We start from the raw sequence: 13,699 nt of genomic DNA, 5'->3' as shown, positions 1-13,699 counted from the left end.
CAGAAATTAGGCGGAGGGGGAGGGGGACGGGAAATATATATATATATCTCTCTCTTTCTCGACGTGTCCGTTCGGTTTATCCTACGTCGCGTGACATCACGATCGAAGGGCGTCGTCGATCGGTTTCTCCTCGTATCTACTCAATGAAGTTGCATTCGGTCAACTTTAATTTCCGGCTGCCTCTCCCTCCCCCTTTCCGGTTCGGTGCCAGCTCGGTTTTGTTCACCTGTCAAGACGACCTATCTGCCGGTGACCTAATTCCCGGCGCGATCCATTGAGCCGCGAACCGAGAGAGAAGCGAATCAAATATATATATATATACACATATATACGTAACTCTCGTACACGATCGTAAACGTGGCGAGATAAAAAAAACGCGTTTTGCGATTTTTTTTTATCTCAATTTTTGTCGCACTTGGAAGTTTCCGATACTCGAGACGATACTCTGTATTCGAGAGACCGCGATCGCCGTCAGCGATGTCGGTTTCGTATCGTGTTTAATTTTAAATTGATGTCAATGGGCGTGGAGGGCAAATAAAACGATCTCGCGCTTCGATTGCGCGAGATAAACTCGTCCTTGTACCTGCTTCGCGATTTCATCGGAGCGATATACGTGTGACGAGTCTCCTCTTCGAAAACGCTCGGCGAGACGAGATCAGATTGTGCGAGAAGTAATTTTTTTTTTTTTTTTTTTTAACAGAGTATGTATATATGAAATGTGCTTTACGAAAGGAATTAATCCTTTAATCGTTTAGCATCGATTACAAATTAATAGTACGTAATCAGTTGTCAAATGTGATTTGATATCTGTTTTTGAACAATTAATTTTTTATAACAGTTTCTCATTATTTTTAACTTCTCTTTTTGTTACGTAAAATCTTGAATTTTTTGTTAGCTTTATCACTTTTATCATTGCTAGGTAAATCGTTATGTAAGAATCGTCATTCAAAAAATATTGCCGAGTCGTGCGATGAGAGAGAATTTCGAAGATTGAATTGAATTATATTTTATAGATTTTACTAACTTTATTGTCTATTTAATGAATCGTATTTTTTCTATTTAAACTTTTTTTTAGTAATATTTAATTACTTTTTTATCTCTCTCAACAGTTTAATCTCAATAACTTAAACTTTAAAATATTTTGTGTCGTATATTTTACAGATTCAATTTTATTGTCTATTTAATAAATAGTATTTTCCTATCTAAGCTTTTTTAAAATAATATTTAAGAAGTTTTTTTATCTCTTTTTCAATAATTTTTAATCTCAGTATCTTAAACATTAAAATATCTTGTATCATATTTTACAGATTCAATTTTATCATCTAATTAATAAATATAAGTATTTTATAAGAATCATTCAAAAAATATTTTACTGTGCGATAAAAGAGAATTTTGAAGATTGAATTGAATTATATTTTACAGATTTTATTAACTTGTGTTTATTTAAATAGTATTTTTTTATCTAAGCTTTATTATTTTAGTAATACTTAAGAAATCTTTTTTCTCTTTCTCAGCAGTATTTAATACTTTTATCATAACTTTGAATATTGCTTGTCATATAACTGCTATTTGACTTCCTGCTCTTATCTGGACGCAACGGTGCTTTCTGTCGCGCCAGAACACAATGACAGATCGCGAATGAATTGACAATGTGTGCGCGTCAGGTACAACCTCGCGAAGGTAGCCGTATTTCCTCGATTTACGGGCACTTCCGGTTACGCGTCGATGGCACGCTGACCGGTGTTTAGCGGAAGTGCGTGCGTGCGCTCGTGCGCTCGTGCGCTCGTTCGTATAAATGTGCAAGAGGAAGAAACACATATGCCGACGTATCGTTTACGCGGCATGCGCTATTTCAGGAATACACGCAACGACGTTAACTTGTACAAGGGAAGGGGAGAGAGTTAACTCTGAGAGGCGCCGAGAGATATATGCATGTTTTTCAAAGAGAAAATCTGAAATATGCCTAGCAGCACTTAACCATCGCGAAAGGAATTTTTTCTCAACTTGTCTTTAATATTTATAAAAATTATAAAAATAATAAAATAAAAAAATTCCTTTCGCGATGGTTAAGTGCTGCTATAGGCACATTTCAAATTTTCTCTTTGAAAAACATGCATATATCTCTCGGCGTCTTACATATTTTTATTTTATTATTATTATAATTTTTATAAATATTAAAATTTAATAAATTAAAAAATTAAATGTATATAAAATAAATTAATAAAATAGATAAATATAAAAACTATTTAATTAGATAAAAATATATAAATTTTTCTCCAATTAAATTAGTTTTTATATTTATCTATTTTATTAATTTATTTTATATATACATTTAAGTTTTTAATTTATTAAATTTTAATATTTATAAAAATTATAATAATAATAAAAATATATAAGACGAGAGATATGTGCATGTTTTTCAAAGAGAAAATCTGAAATATGCTTAGCAGCACTTAACCATCGCGAAAGGAATTTTTTCTCAACTTGTCTTTAATATTTATAAAAATTATAAAAATAATAAAATAAAAAAATTCCTTTCGCGATGGTTAAGTGCTGCTATAGGCACATTTCAGATTTTCTCTTTGAAAAACATGCATATATCTCTCGGCGTCTTACATATTTTTATTTTATTATTATTATAATTTTTATAAATATTAAAATTTAATAAATTAAAAAATTAAATGTTGTATATAAAATAAATTAATAAAATAGATAAATATAAAAACTATTTAATTAGATAAAAATATATAAATTTTTCTCCAATTAAATTAGTTTTTATATTTATCTATTTTATTAATTTATTTTATATATACATTTAAGTTTTTAATTTATTAAATTTTAATATTTATAAAAATTATAATAATAATAAAAATATATAAGACGAGAGATATGTGCATGTTTTTCAAAGAGAAAATCTGAAATATGCTTAGCAGCACTTAACCATCGCGAAAGGAATTTTTTCTCAACTTGTCTTTAATATTTATAAAAATTATAAAAATAATAAAATAAAAAAATTCCTTTCGCGATGGTTAAGTGCTGCTATAGGCACATTTCAGATTTTCTCTTTGAAAAACATGCATATATCTCTCGGCGTCTTACATATTTTTATTTTATTATTATTATAATTTTTATATATATTAAAATTTAATAAATTAAAAAATTAAATGTTGTATATAAAATAAATTAATAAAATAGATAAATATAAAAACTAATTAATTAGATAAAAATATATAAATTTTTCTCCAATTAAATTAGTTTTTATATTTATCTATTTTATTAATTTATTTTATATATACATTTAATTTTTTAATTTATTAAATTTTAATATTTATAAAAATTATAATAATATAATAAAAATATATAAGACGAGAGATATATGCAATTTTTTCTCAACTTGTGTCTTTATTTAAATTTGCACGTGCAGAGGAGATATTTTTTCTCTTCAGCAAGGAATGATCGTACAGTTGGTATAGCTTAATGAGCTAATGTGTTTAATGTGCTCCTGTATCGGTTAGCATTGGCAGAGTCGCCTCTTTCTAGATCACAAACGATTTCATCACGACGCCGAATCTAGAGCTGAGTCATTTTATCGTGGATCTGAGTGGTTAAATGCCGCGAAATGTTAAGGTCGAATAGCTAGCTTTGTGCGAAATACGCTACATCGTTCGATATACAATACAGTTTCTCGATCGAAAAATAAACGAGAGGGGAATAACCCCGAAAAAAATAAAATTTTCGGTTTAGCCACTTGCGTAAAACGTGCTAAAATAGTTCGATTATTTTTCGAAAAATTTGAAGGAAATAATTGAAGTATACGATTGATTTAAAAAAAAAAATATATATATACTATATATAATTTTACATATTTATTTATCTTTGTACATTAATAGTCAAATGGATCTAAATCTAAAAAATTGTGATTTTTATTAAAATTGAAAATATATTTTTTTATATAATTATTATATATTTGATATATTCCAGGATATAGTAATGATATTCTAATATTCCAAAATTAAATTATTCTAATCTAGAATAAAATCATGTTGTGTGAAATTTTTAATGTTTCTTTTTATCTGCACATATCGCATATTTTTAATAATATTGAAGATTTTGTAAAGACTCTCGTGATTAGAAAATGTGATTAACTACCAACATCGCCAATTTATATAAAAAGAAATATAACTCGATGTTGAAAATATTAACCGAGTTTTTTGATAAAAACTTGCAGTTACAAAATATGTCACGTTTTATATGATGTTTTAATTAAGTTTTAGTACTATAAACTTATTGAATAAACAATTGAATAACTGTTCAGTTTCATTGGAAATACAATTTGTAAAATATATGAAGAGTGAATTATAGATAGATATTTAGAATCACAGATATTTCTTAATTCTGGATATTAAAAAGAGAAGTTTTTAATATGCATTTTATTAATTAATTATTAGAGACCTTAACTTCTATTTTTAACGTACATTTTGTCCTTTTCATTAGATTTCTCGTCTTAATTAATTCCTTTGCAAATTTACTTGAGCAGAGTTTAGTTACATTTATAGTTAGTCTAATTCTAATTCTCCATTACGTGCATTATATTAGATAATTAGCATTAAAGTACAAAGATAAAAAAGTTGCAATTCCCTCAACTTAACGTTGTATAAGAATAATATTTGAATAGGAAATCTACAAGAAACTTAACCGGATAAACGTTCTCGAAACAAATTTAATGACATAGAAATATATAAGGCACGAGAGAACAGGTCATATAGAAATATTATATTTAGCTGAAGTTCTAAGAAATTCATCACGTTTTGCACTCACATGTAAGTAGTTTATCTTCCTGAATAAGATCAAGGAAGTTAATCGAGTTGATGAATAATACATGATATTGATTAATTAGATAGTTACACAGTTGTGTTTTCTTGTTAGAAACGGTCCCCGTTAAAATTTTTGTGTTAAATATTTAACACATTCATGTGTTAAATTAACATATTGCTGTTGTGTTAATTGAACTCAAATGTTAAATTATTAAAATAACTGAAAATAAGTGTAAAAATAACACAATGTGTATTTACTTTTAATTTTACATAATAAATATGTTCGATATTATTAGTGACAAGATTTATCTGTTAAAATTTACAGAAAAAGTTAATTGTACTTTATAATATAAGTGGGGATGATAAAATGTAAAATTAACAATTTTTTTAGTTAATTTTTACATTAAAACTATGTTAATTTAACACAAAATTTATTTTAAGTTTATTTGAAGTTTGCATTTATTTTATGTTAAAATATTAACACAATATTCGTGTCACCATTTAACATATCCGTATTATGTTAAATTAACACAAAAATTTCTGTGGACCATTTGGGACAGGTGATATTTGTTAAATTTAACACAAATTTTTCAACTGTGTATGTATTTACTGATGTGATATCACCTCCTTTAATTAAGACAAGAAATCTAATGAAAAAGACAAAATGTACCTACATTAAAAATAAAAGTTAAGGTCTCTAATAATTAATTAGTAAAATATATATTAAAAACTTCTCTTTTTAATATCCAGAATTTAAAAATATCTATGATTCTGAATATCCATTTACAATTCACTCTTCATATATTTTACAAATTGTATTTCCAATGAAACTGAATCTTACAAAAACTGATCAAGATTTACAGTTATTTATTAATTCAGGAATCAAAAAAAGTTTTCAATATATTTTACAAATCGCGCGAGTAGTGTTATATGACAAAATTGATTTATTTTGATATATGATGCAATAAAAAAATTCACATTATTTTGCTTTTGACGTCATAATGGTTGCAAAGATCTGGAGTCTTAAATTCGAAATAAGATAATTACGCAATATAGCATAACTCTATATGAAATATGGATAAAGAGGGCACACACCGTGATACATTAACATTACTTCTCAAGTACTCCTCTTAGCAAGAAATCTGATCTCGATGCAAATATACTATTATCTTGAGTTCCATATATATATATTAGAATAATTAGAAGAATACATATGCATATTGAATAAACCAACAATAAGACACAAATTGCTAGCTGCAATGTATAATATATGCCTGCATATGTCTATAATATATGAGAGAAGAATTTTCATTATTTATTTTGCACATTTAAAGCTTTAAAAAACCATTAATATTCTAACACAATTTTGATAGGGATTTTTATTTTAAATTTAAATAAGAATTATTTTTAAAATTTTATTATGGTATGTATTAACTGAAAAAAGCTAAACTACATGAGATTTTTAGAGAATATTTTTCTATTTAATGAAATTAGGGAACTCTCACAAGAGAATTTTATCGGGATTCGGAATATTTTTATTGAAATATTTTGTCCTTTGAAGATCTATTAAAAGGAGCGAGAGTATTTTTTTGTATTAGCACTTCTAATAATCTAGAGTCAGGTTTGGACCATGCGTGTTTGGATATTCGTGCATTATGACTCAGAATTCTGTCTGAATTTAGAATCTGTAAATGTTTGGTATGTGCAAAAAAATGAAACATAGAAGACAAAATAATAACTCATATATGTAATATTAAATTAATACATAACATGTATAATAATAATAATATATAAATACATACATATAATATTAAATCAATCAAGAAGAATGTAAATTTGAATTAATTAATCAACAGTCGTAAATCATGATGCACGAATATATTTAGCGTGATGCGCCCGAGAAATGAGAAATACTTGTCTACATACCGGAAGTGTTAAAATATTAAAATGAATTCTAATGCATGTACACAGTTGAAAAATTTGTGTTAAATTTAACAAATATCACATGTCCCAAACGGTCCACAGAAATTTTTATGTTAATTTAACATAATACGGATATGTTAAATGATGACACGAATATTGTGTTAATATTTTAACATAAAATAAATGCAAACTTCAAGTAAACTTGAAATAAATTTTGTGTTAAATTAACATAGTTTTAATGTAAAAATTAACTAAAAAAATTGTTAATTTTACATTTTATCATCCCCACTTATATTATAAAGTACAATTAACATTTTTTTCTGTAAATTTTAACAGATAAATCTTGTCACTAATAATATCGAACATATTTATTATGTAAAATTAAAAGTAAATACACATTGTGTTATTTTTACACTTATTTTCAGTTATTTTAATAATTTAACATTTGAGTTCAATTAACACAACAGCAATATGTTAATTTAACACATGAATGTGTTAAATATTTAACACAAAAATTTTAACGGGGACCGTTTCTAACAAGAAAACACAAATTTTCCAACTGTGTATACATACATATGTTCTGTCGAGAAAGTTAAATTTTATTATTTTTTTCCGGTAACCATCGACTGATGTTTTCTTTTCTATTAACATTGGCTGATTCCGCGAGGTGTAACCGCACTTTCGAGGAAAACTATCGAATACGAATAATCTAATTATAATCTCTTTCGCTTTACTTTCAGAGCGGAAAAGTCTCGATGAGAGACCATACGGAAATACGCGGAGATCGCGTTATGCGTGCTCGTACCTTTCTTTTTATAAACAAGAAAAGAGGAGGAGAAAAAGCTTTGTGTGTCGCTGTTGCTTCGTCGACTCGATACCTGTCTTTGATATCGATTTTTTTAAGTGTGCGATAATCGCACACTTCCGTCTGTGGAAGGGTTTGATGCAACCTAGTTATCAAGCGTTAAACGCGTCCAGATTACGCGCAGCCTCATTCGCGAGATAAGGCCTTATGTAATGTAAACGTTATAGCGTTAGATGCGGAAAATTCAAATTTGCCGTGCATCTTTTTTTTTTTTTTTAAAGCGAAATATTAATTTTGGATAGCACACTTCTACTGCAGTTTTTATCGTATCTGATGAACAAATTGAGCCATAATGTAATTTTTTAGGATTAATTAACTTTTAAAGATAAAGTGCAAACAGAAGAGGAAAAAATACATTTATTATTTATTTTGCTTATTTAAAACTGGAAAAAAACCATTAATATCCTAACATTTTAATAGAGATTTTTATTTTTAATTTGAATAAGAATCATATTTTTTAAATTGGAATATTATGACGTCTACTAACTAAAAAAAGCTAAAACATTTAAGATTCTTAGAGAATTTTTTTCTATTTAATAAAATAAAAAGGAATTTTCAGAGAATTTTTTATCAGAATTCAGAATATTTTTATTGAAATTATTTGAATATTTTGTTTTTATTTCGCAAGCTAACCATTGATTGATTAGCCAAATAAATAGTTATAAAAAACTTGAAAAGCACAGAAACACAAACTTCAAAAATCAGGCTTATTTCAAAACATGTTTACTATGCATATTAAAATCATTAGACAAATTAAAAAATCTCTACTATATAAAAATTTCTTTTTTGTTAGATATTAATGCATGTAATAATATTACACAATAATAAAATTTAGCTTTGCTAGGATTTTATAACTAAAACGACATTCCGTTCATGTGCTAAAATGTTTCGACAAAGTCGCCCAACAGGCAGATTAACGTAAATGCGGACGTGACGTAGCTGTACAATAACAACTACCGGCTCTTCGTCTAGAATAGGGAGTTCCATTTGAGTTTCTTCATATAATTCCAGTTGAATACTCATGTATACAATTTCAATCTCTTTTCCTCTTCAAGAGTTTTGCTACAGATAAAAATTTAGATTGTTTAATTTTCCAAAATTAATATATATATATATAACAGATAAATTCTGCAATCAAAAAATTACAGAAAATTTTAAAACAAGAACATTACTAATTATTTTACTTTAGCTTGTTTTTCTGCGTCTCAAATAGTTTATGTTAATGAATAAAAAGTTTTTCAATAATTAAGCAACAACGACGACGCACACGTTGCAATTTAATTTATCGATTACGAACTTAATTCATCGATATATATGGGAGGGAATGCAGATGACGAACGGAACGTACGGATTACTGAAAATTGCTAATGTCAGTGCAAGTTCCGTACGCCATGGACAGACATTACGCTCGAGGACAGTCGAGACAATATATCCGTGATTCGACCTAAATTCGTTACTCCGTATTTCGTAACAGGTTTTATTAAAACCTTGAATAATTACACACAGAGAGAATTTTCTCTTAGAATTTACCCTGAAAATCATAGTAATCGTGAGACAATATGATATGGAAAGAATTTTATGAGAATTACTCTGATTAATATTTATCACAATAAAAAATAATAATACCTATCACAATAAAATATAAAATATGTTTGATTTGTTAATTTTACTGAAAGTATATTAAAATTTACTAATAAGTGTGGTAAAATTAATCAAACATATTTTTAAAATTCTTTCCATACCATATTATCTCACAATTACCATGATTTTCAGGGTAAATTCTAAGAGAACATTCTCTCTGTGCATCTCTCGGAAATCGAATGAGCTTAAGACAGACATATGTTTGGACGAGCTGAAAATAATGGTTCTTTGAGAAATTTTTCCAAGAAATTAATAATTGGAATCAAACAATTCTTTTAAAGATATATCTATTTAATTATTCAAACGTATGTCCTCCTTAATCAGTACATAATTTTTTTTTTTTGCAAAGATCTCTTTAAACATTAATCAACAAGTCTTAATATCTTACGTTTGAAATTACAATAATGTGCAATTTAATCTAATGTGTGAAAATTGTTCATTATTAACTGCATCAAGAATAATGACATTATTGAAACGTGAACGTTGAAAAATCGATGCATCTCTACAGATGAAGAGAATTTAGCGCGCGATGTGTATGTTGTCGAGATGTTGTATTATTTATCAGCCACTTGGCGGCTGCCATACTGAATGCCTTTGGCAATACGCAATCGCTTCGTTGATAATTATTCGTCTAATGCACTTATATACTAATGCGTTATTTATAATATCTTGTCATGTACAGCATAGCAAAAATAACATGTATTGAAGCATTTGACTATTTTTAAACTGTTTTTATGCAATTATTAATTATTAATTAATCACTTTCTTGTCGTTCATTTTTGCGTAAATTTAATAAAATTCACAAAAAGATGTCGAAATAAATAACGCATTAATATAATAAATGCATTAGACGAATATTATATAATTAGACGAATAATTTTATTAAATTTTGTCTGCTTTTACTAAAATAATAAGTCGTTTATAAAGATATACGTGATATAATTTAAAAATTAATCGATTGTAACGTGGAATTAATTTTTTTATTCCACGTTACGAAAGGTAATTTAATTGTTCGCACAAGATATCACATTAAATACTAGATATTCGTGATTTAAATCGCGAGTAATTATATTGTATAAGCGCAACATTTCGCGAGCGCTATTTATAGCATTTAAAGCGGCAATTTTTTTCGACCCATAACATTAACAAATCTCTCTAACAAGAGTGATGAAACTTTGGTGACTCAGCGATTCTTTTCATTCTTGATGATTATTATGAGCGATTGTGTAATTATTCCAGGAAAATTACCAAAAAACAACATATAATGCATACGTATATACATACACAATACACAGATATTCTAAATTATTGTCGCGACTCGCACCGGTACTTTTGGTTATTATGCCGCATAATTCATGGTCAAGTGGTCGATCTTTAGCGCCGACGACTCTCCCGTTTCTCTCGTGCTGCAGTTAAGGAAAGAGCAAATCAGGTCATCGTAAGGGCGTTCACCCTGCGCTATTCCTCTGAATCTCCACTCTAATTTTGTTGACCTTTAAAAATGGCGCTAGCAGTCTCTTTCTTTGAACTCCATAACTTGATTTTTTAAAATCTTTGTTCGAATTAGAACTATAAGTAAATTGTAAGAATTTCTTTCAGTATTGTGTTCTTAGCGTCTTTTAGGAATAATAATCTGAAAGACTACACAGAGAGAGAATTTTCTCTTAGAATTTACCCTGAAAATCGTAGTAATCGTGGGACAATATGGTATGGAAAGAATTTTATGAGAATTTCTTTGGTTAATATTTATCATAATAAAAATAATAATATCTATCACAATAAAATGTTTGATTAATTTTACTATGCAGTTTAGTAAAATTAATTAAGCCTATTTTATAGTTTATTATGACAGATATTATTATTTTTATTATGATAAATATTAATCAGAGAAATTCTCATAAAACTCTTTCCATACCATATTGTCCCACGATTACCATAATTTTCAGGGTAAATTCTAAGAGAAAATTCTTTCAGTGTATTAAAAAAAAATCAAACTTTATAAATTTTTATCATGTTTATATAAAAACTAGATTTTTTCTTTCGAAGTCTTTTGCAATTATAATAAACTAGTTTAAAATGCATCGAGAACTTTAGAACTATTCGAACTTGAATTATAACGGAATGTTAAATTTTTTTAAAAGTGATGAGCCCATCTCATTCTTTACATTTAATTTTTGGACATTTTTCGATTGAGAACTCTTTGAAAAACTTGTCTAGAGAACTGTAGAAATATTTGAAATCTTTTCGAAACTTTGTCAAGCTATCGGCTCTTGAAATCTTGTTAGTCAGCTTAGTCAGCTTGCAGCTTCCTGCATAGAGGGATGTTGGCGAAAACTGGGTCATCGTAAGGGCGTTTACCCATATTATACTTCACGCCTCCGTGATTCTTTCCTGCGATAGATGCCTGCAGCCGAGAGGAGCGGAAAGCGTTTAAAGCGGATGAATACAATTGTATTCGCGTCGAGTAACGGTTTCCGATCATATCTCGCAATGTATGTCTACAACTATGACTTCAGTTATCGAAAATTCACTCCGGTCAATTCGTATCGCAAAAACGTTGGAACGATCAAATATATTTAAACAATCAAAAGCGAGCAGTTTAAACAAATTATTAAAAATCCGTATACATATAGGATGATGCGTTCTTGATTTTTCTTAATTTTGAAGATAATAAAGATAATAATATTTTTTTAATTAAGATACGAGATCCAATCAAACTATCAATACACTGCACTGACAATGAGAGAATTTTCTCTTAGAATTTACCCTGAAAATCATGGTAATATTGGGATATATCGTATGGAAAGAATTTTATGAGAATTTCTCTGATTAATATTTATCACAATAAAAATAATATCTATCATAATAAAATATATAACATGTTTGATTAATTTTGCTAAATTGCATAGTAAAATTAATCAAACATATTTTATATTTTATTGTAATAGATATTATTATTTTCAGGGTGAATTCTAAGAGAAAATTCTCTCTCTGTATGATTTATCTGCAATAATTTATACTATTTTAATACTTCTTGCTATCATAAATGAAAATTAACGCAATAATAACAGTCACTAATTGAAGCAATTTTACATGTTCGACATTTATATTTTTATGCTACAGTTTTACGTTCTTGAAGATTTTTTTTATAATTAATTTTGATATTAAGATGCTAATGATGTTATTAATAATATATACATGTAATAGAGAAAATGGTCACGTTATCTTTGCGAGATATTAAATAAAGGTCGCATCTTGTGATCGGATACCTCACAGAGATATATTTAAAACATATAGGCATTCATTTTTCATTATATTATATTTCATTATATTATATTATATTCTAATAATTGTGCTGTATATTTCAAGCAATTCAATTTGTCTCTAGTAATTTTGAAAAATAAATCGCGATAAAAAAAATCTCATACTTATAGTAAGCACTCCAAGGATAGATAAGTGTTAAACAAAAACACAGACATCACCTGATTTTCTTTCCCTCGTCCCCTCTTGATTTATGCAGGTGCTCTCGGTATGTATATACATATATGTATATGTATACGGTCAACACCGGCGCCACGGTGACTCCGGTGGAAAATCAATAACTCGGAATTGTGTGCGTGCGCGCGAGCGTATACATCTTACCTTCGTGTTGCGACGATTTTCGCCTTGCTATATATATATATATATATATATATATATGTATATAAAATCAATTAGTGGCTGCTATTGCGATATATAGGATCCTTTCTTTCTAGAAGGCAGATCAAAGCGGACGTAAGCACGCGACTTAATTTGCATGGCGTCGATTAGACGACAAAATCGGTCTCCCTGTGCGTATTTTGTCTTATTGTTAGGTCGACTTAAAAATAGATCCACGAAGGAAGTCAACGTTACGCTTATCTGCGCGATTCTCCATTAGCTACGACAAAAATATATATCGTTGAGGTCACGACACTTTATAAAGATTCTTTGTATAAACTCTGTAAAATACCTTTAAACACGGAAAAAAATATTAGCTGCCAAGGTTTAGCCATGGCATGTTCCTATATTACACCTGAAATTTAATTATCATATCTAAGTTTTAGCTCTATGATAACCGAATATTTTTAGCTATAATTTAACGGGGAATTTCCTATTAAATTATAGCTTAAAAATATTAATTATATCATAGCTAGAATTTACACGTACCTAATTAAATTTCAAGTGTAATATAGGGATACCTAAAATTTAGTTATGATAATTAATTTTTTTTTAAGGAATAGATAAATAAAAAGAAAGAAAGATAATTATATGAATTTTCCTACATAGATTTGGAAACTTAATTATGAATAGCTAGATGCTGTTATATAGATTATATTATGTTTTCGTAATATAAACATATAATCAATATATTTATATGTACTTTGATATATAATTGAACAATTGATGCAAGACTTTTTATCTCCGTAAATATATC

At 27.8% G+C, this 13,699-nt stretch overlaps 1 protein-coding gene across 7 annotated transcripts in view; it reads left to right on the top strand.

The window, feature by feature from the left end:
• Window positions 1-13,699, top strand: part of Beta-spec (spectrin beta chain) — a 38,611-nt gene that overhangs the window by 1,765 nt on the left and 23,147 nt on the right. The gene's annotated exons all lie outside the window — the stretch shown is intronic.

Source organism: Prenolepis imparis, unplaced genomic scaffold, assembly GCF_030444845.1.
Source record: "Prenolepis imparis isolate NDT839.2.m4 unplaced genomic scaffold, iyPreImpa1.0 SCAF_10, whole genome shotgun sequence".
Taxonomy (NCBI): Eukaryota; Metazoa; Arthropoda; class Insecta; order Hymenoptera; family Formicidae; genus Prenolepis; species Prenolepis imparis.
Note: the sequence above shows the minus strand (reverse complement) of the source record. Positions and strands in the feature narration are given on the sequence as shown.